Consider the following 6,859-nt stretch of genomic DNA (forward strand, 5'->3'; position numbering starts at 1 on the left):
CCCCCCAAGCGACGGAGAAAGAGCATTAACATTAGAAAGTAATTCAAATTTTAACTGCGAGAGCGATCTCGAAATAAATAATGTAGAAAATGAGTCAGGACGACTAAAGCAAAACAGGCGCTCACCTCAGCGGAGTGAATGTGAGTTATTAAGATTTTCCCCTGTAAAGCATTTTTAAAATAACCTTTGTCTTTTTAACTCGAGGCCGAGTTAATCGATTGGATGGCCGAATGTTAGCGTTTTGAAAAGTTTTTTGTCATTTGTAGTCTCGCAAAGTGTTGAAATGTCGAAGAGAAGGGGGAGAAGAACGCAGCGCATGCGGAGAGATGCAGGAGAGGCTCTCGTCAGCGAACACTCGAGACGAGTAATGACATAAAGAGCGTTGATCGTGAGAGTCGGAAGAAGCGTGTAGCCAGCGAAACTATCCGAGTAAACGCGATTACTATTAATGCGATATATGTGCGTGGTTTCGGTTAAGATTATTACTTTATTGCTTATAAGATAATTCCCATGATTTTACTCAATAAACTCCTGCTTATCCAAGAGTGCGTCTCCAATTACTAAACGGACCTTTCCATGAGGGTAGATCAGGCTCTTCAAGCCTATTTTTATTAACAATTTAGACTGATAATACGTCTATCGGAGTATTATTGGAACTTTCGCTTTTTGCACATCAATTTCGATACATAAATTAAAAATCACAAGTTCTGTCAAAAAACGGTATAAGAATTTTTTAATTCTGAAATTCGTCGAAAACCTTTGCTCCATATTTCGCACCATTTGGCTCAAAATTTGAATTTTCCATTTTTTTCATTGTATTTTCGATAAATAAAACCAAAATGAACATTTATAGAACATAAAGAGTAACAGAAAAAAAAAAACATGAATCAGAACAATCTATTAATCATTCGTCAAAAAAATGTTTTGGCCCTGAAAAGGGCCTTTTTTGTCCTGATAAGGATACATTATTTTAAGTACATCCACTCGCCTCATTTAGGATATTATTTGATAGCTTCCAAGAGATTAAAAAAAAAAGTTCGTTTGATAAAAGCAAATGAGGGGTAACGCGCTGGACGCAATAGTGGGGGTATACTTATCAGGTTATCAGGATACGAGTCCGGCTATGCCCGCATACGAATAATGAAGTACCTCTTAGCCAAACTAAAATATCAAGTTTTATCAAAAAACGATTAAGGGGAAAATCTTAGTTTTTTTTAAAGCTACAATTCTTCCCTTGAACTTTTTCACTTATCTGTCGTAATTTGGCCAAAAATTAGAATTTTCTACTTATTCATTTACGATGAATGGAACCAAAAAGAAACGAGTCCTACCAAAAAAGGGTCAAAAATAAAATTTCAACTATTTTTAAGAACTTAAATTCCTCTCTTAAACTTTTTCTATATGTGTCATCGCTTGGCGTAAAAATAGAATATTCGACTTTTGGATAGCATTTTCGATAAATAAAACCATAACCGTTGGTGAAGGAATGCTGAATAACGAATTCTTTCTTTTAGGATCCAAAAAAGTGTGCCAAAGCTCCACTTGATCCATTCATTTCTTCTAGAGTGATCATGTTTACGGACGGAAAAACATACAGACATACGCCATCGCCAAACCTTTATTTTCGGCTTCAGGGGGTCTTAAAACGTGGAGACCCGTTGAAAACTGAGGCGTGAACTTTCTGACAATTCTAATACTGCCTTAATAAAAAATTATGAGAATGTAACAAAAATTTCAGTAGATTAATGTTAAGATCTTACCAACACGAAAAATATACAAGAAAAATAGGTTTCTCCCATTTTCCTCTGAGTATATATCATTTCCTCTACGTATATATTCAATGCATCTTTTTTATTTCACTTATTTTTGCATACTAGTCGTTTCCAAGAAAAACCGAAATGCCGATTTAGAACCATGCAAAATGCAATATTAAAAATAATTTTCACGACCCCGACAGGTAGTTTATTACATTCTCATCAGAGAAGGTATTAGATTTGTGTAAAATTTGACCCCCCCCCCCCCCCCCCCCCCCCCCCCCCCCCCCCCCCATTTTCGTCAAATGTCCACGTTTTGAGACCCCCTGAATCCGAAAAACAGGTTTTTATGAACGTTTCTGTATGCCTGTCTGTCTGTCCGTGAACACGATTACTTTTGAAAAAATTAACATATTAGATTGGCCTTTGGTACACTCGTTCAGTGTCCTAAACTACAGGTCAAGTTCGTTAGCCAACCATTTTGGATAAAAATTCAAAAAGTGGGCACATTTTGAATATTTTTGAGACCACTTTTTCGAAAATTCGCTGTACGGTTATTCATAGTATTCAAAAAGTCGAACAATTTATACTAATGGCTTTTTTCATAATGTTAAAAATAACCAGAGTTATAGCATTTACAAAATTTCAAAAAAACACATGAAAATGTACATTTTAGGCCAAATAACGCACGATATGAAAAAAAGTCAAGAGAAGAAAAACGTTACTTTTGAATACCCTGCAAGATTATCATAACAATTTTTTGATTTTTTTTGAAAAATTAAAATTTCATATTTTGACAGCATATAAAATTATGAAAAATCCAAAAATTACATTTTTCGGCCAAACTATGCTATGAAGACATGAAAATTGTGCATTTGAAAAAGATCTCCAAATTTGTTATCAACCACTTTTTGAAAGGAAGTATAGTTTTGGCTCTAATCATGAAAAACATGATTAACAGTAAAAAACAAAAAAATCCCCCCGCTTCTTGGGCACATTCTAATCACAACTTTTGACATTTAATTTCTTTTTCGTCTCGTGTGTGGGGTTTCAACAAATTTAATTAATAATTTGTTATTTTTTCATGCTAATACATTCTAATCAGACAAGGTATTAGATTTGTGTAAAATTTGACCCCCTCCCAGTTTTTGTCAAAAATTCACGTATGAGACTGCTTGAATCCGAAAAACAGGTTTTTACGAATGTGTCTGTCTTTCTTTATGTCTGTCTATTTATGAGTACGATAACTTTTGAACAAAATAATCTATTAGATTGGCCTTTGGTATAATCTTTTAGTGTCCTAAGCCAAGTTCGTTGGCCAGCCATTTTGGATAAAAATTCTAAAAGCGAGCGTATTTTGAAAGTTTTCGAGACATTTTTTCATGATTCAAAAATTCTCTGTACACTTCTTCATAGTGATTGAAAAGTAAAATGTTAATTTTCGACAGCCGTACAAGATTATCATAACAACTTTTTGAATTTTTTCAGAAAATTGATAATTTAAATTTGGATTAAACAAAAAGTAATAAAAAATTAATTTTGTTGTCAAACTATGCAAGGTAGGAAAAAACTATGAGGCAAACATTATGCACCCAAAAAATATCTACAAATTTGTTATTAATCACTTTTTTATAGGACACAATTTTTAATAATGGTTTTTTTATATGATTGGTAGTTTCTATTTTAATCGTGAATAACCACATTAAAGATAAAAAAAAATACATTTTTGGTCAAATGACACAAGATATAAGAGAAAGGTTGTTTAACCCAAAAAAATCTAAAAAAATTTTTGAAATAATTTCTTGATAAAACGCATGGTTTTCGTTTTAATCGTAAAAAATAACATTATAAATAATGAAATTGACTGTTTGGAAAAACGGCACAAGACAAATTAAAAAATTCATAAGGGCGTATGTTCCAAAACGTAGCTATATAACTATGTCAGTTATATATTTCGTACAATCATAATTCAATAAATTCAAAAATGAGTTTCAAATTAATTAGTGAAACACTAAGGAAACTTCAAAAGAATTTGAACAAATGCCTCCAAATTTAGGGTGAGTTTTAAAGATTTCAAGATGAATGAAATAAAAGCTTTAAAACAATTAATCGAATGAATAGAATTGAGAAAATTTAGAAGAATGTAAAAGAAATTTAGGATAAACTAATAATAATTTAGGGTGAATTCAAAATGAATTGCAAAAAATATTTTCAAATTTTTTTTAAACGGGACAATGAAATTTCGTCTATTTTAATACCAATGCAAGTTACGAATTATAATAATATACATTTATGGGAATGATATAAAATTTCAGGGATAAACTCGAGTGCGAAGCACGAGGTACGTGATGAGAATGTGTTCGGTAAAGCCGAAGGAGCTTTAACAAAAGAGAATTCACAAACATTAAGTTACTGTTGTCGATACTTTTACCTTTAGTTTTAAATAGTCTGTGCAGAAAAGACGAGCGCGTAGCGCGAGGTAAATACATTATCGAGCGCGAAGCCCGAGATAAGTATACTGTCGAGCGCGAAGCGCGAGAACCAATAGTCGCGCGCCCTCGACGCGCTAAAACTTGCTTATTTCCATCCTCGGTAATTTTTGTCTTGATCCCAACCATGTTCTTATGAACCCATCTTGATTGTTTTCTCCATAAACAGAAGCAGCATCTGTTACTGCTGTGACGCACTATTCTACATTTTGAGTGCCAAAGGGGAAGCGGAGAACTTACTTCAGAAGAGGATGCCTTTGATCATTAAAGAACGATCTAAGATGATAATCAGAATTATGAGCGACGATCAGTGGGGCTATGACTGTGTTGGAATTTCTTTTCCCTCTTAATCTACCATGCTGCAATATTTTCCGGTGTTAAAATTTAATTTTGATGTTTGAAAAGTTCGAAACGGAAATGAATTGATCTTTTCATTTCGGGTCCTTCCTCTTTTTCTATAGAGTTTTCCCTTATCCTATTGTTGGTGTGGTTCTTGAATTTCGAATTGTTTTTTTTTTCTCATCTTCTCTTGCTTTCAGTTGTATTTAGAATCCATTTTCTCTCGCGGATAGCGTATCATCATATATTATAACCAGTGAAATCGCTTGTGGGTGTGTGCGGAAAATATTTCTTTCAATAACTTTATACCTACATCCTTCAGTGATCTTATAGGTATTTTAAATGATTATTTTTCCAAGCGTGCTTTGCAGCGAACGGTATTATTAGGTTACTCTTTATTATAAACAAGCATAGTATTTTTATTTAGCATATATCAAGCATTTATTTATAAAATTGTTTTATTACTAATATCTTATAAACAATAACCTACTGATGAAACAGGCATAGTGCCGTTTCGGACAGAGTGGCTGCAGTCGTTAACGATCCCCCGTGATGGTATTGGACGGTTCAAGGTGTTCATAACACACCACACATTTTTTATACCACCTACCCAGCAAACAAAAATCCATTCACTTGCATTTGAATTGGTTTTGAGGTGTTCTGAATAGCGTATTTGTCACTGGAATTCCAGATACTCGCCCATAGATTACAGTGAGTTTCGAATGAGATACCGGCTTTTTTAATCGGCCACGTAATTTTTTTCTCGTACCCATTCAGTAGCGACTATGAATTGACATTAACCAATAGAGGAACAATAGTTACGATAGAAAATGATTAATTTAAATAGTTTAAATTATTTATTAAAAACTAGTTAAACGGGCAACATTTAACAAAATCCTGGCAAACATGTAGTCTACTTTCATTTATAGACTATTTATTTTCAGGCATTTTAATATTTTGTTAAACATTGCTTTTCACATATTTTCATCACACATCTGAATGTCGAAAATTTATTTATATATTTTGCACGACAAAAACTGAATTTTTTCTTTTCATTTACGTTTATATTAAATTCACAAAAACTATCACTCTCGTTTTATTTTATAGAAATTACCTTTAACAAAAATGCGGGTATCGAATTTCGAAACATTTGGATGTTTGCGATGCAAATGGATATAAAAGAATTGCAGAGTGCGTTTCTAACACGTGGACTCCCTGCAGCCATTAGCATATGCATTGAATAAATTGAATGCCACTGACGCTTAATTCAGTATAAATCTTATAATTTTTGCACAAGATAATCTATTGGAAACCATTGTAAAAAGAGAATTACAACTAAATAATCATTAAATCTAGAAATAAATTGTCGCATCAATTATAATATATAACAATACTATTTAACTCGAATTTCTTTCATTTTTGTTCAATCAGAATTTTCCTAATTCCTTCATACTTCTCATTAGAAAGAATTAATTCTTTAAAATTTTAATCTACATATTCTACTCAATTAAACATAACCTAAGGTGATAGATATTTGGCAGACAGACGCTTATTGAAAATTGCTGTGTGTGCATCGTATTTTTACTATTGGATGTGATCTGTTAACAACTCCATTTCATATTGAATCTCAACCCATTCATGTGCACATTAATGAATCGTAGAATGCCCATAGGAATTATTTCAGGTTAGTCAGCCTCATTCAACTCTATTGACTAAGCATTTTAATAAATGTGGAATGGCAGATTTAAAGTACCGCGCCAAGGTGTTCGATTACAATTGTGGCAAACCGATTGCATTTTCATTCTTTCAATCTGCCAATGACAGATACGCAATTCAAACCGACTCGATTTTTATCGGTTCTGTTTTTCCTGGGTATATACAGCATAATCATTGAACCGTGCTTATTTCTTTTTGACATCGATGGATCGGATTTGCCTGGTATGGTCCATGATTGCAGACGCTTAGGATTATTGTATGGAATCGATTTTCCATCAACGGTGATGATTCGATGTAAAAAAACTCCTTCCAAGCAGGAATTCCCGCGAATGCTGCTTTTTTGTAATAAACTTGAAATTTTTGTCACGGAAAAATAAAATTTTCCTTCATATGGAAATGGCCTCTATTTTGACTGGGAAAAAAATGTTCAGCAACAAAACTATTATAATTTTTAATTGAACGAAAAATGAAGCAACTTGACGAGACCAAATTTTAAAATTATTGTTATAATTGGGTACGGATTTGACCAAATTACTTTTCTGATTGATAATATGAGTGCCC

At 32.9% G+C, this 6,859-nt stretch overlaps 1 protein-coding gene across 6 annotated transcripts in view; it reads right to left on the reverse strand.

Moving 5' to 3' along the window:
• The window catches only part of LOC117170592 (2-(3-amino-3-carboxypropyl)histidine synthase subunit 1), a 194,989-nt gene that overhangs the window by 186,685 nt on the left and 1,445 nt on the right, over window positions 1–6,859 (reverse strand). The gene's annotated exons all lie outside the window — the stretch shown is intronic.

Source organism: Belonocnema kinseyi, chromosome 4 (assembly GCF_010883055.1).
Source record: "Belonocnema kinseyi isolate 2016_QV_RU_SX_M_011 chromosome 4, B_treatae_v1, whole genome shotgun sequence".
Taxonomy (NCBI): domain Eukaryota; kingdom Metazoa; phylum Arthropoda; class Insecta; order Hymenoptera; family Cynipidae; genus Belonocnema; species Belonocnema kinseyi.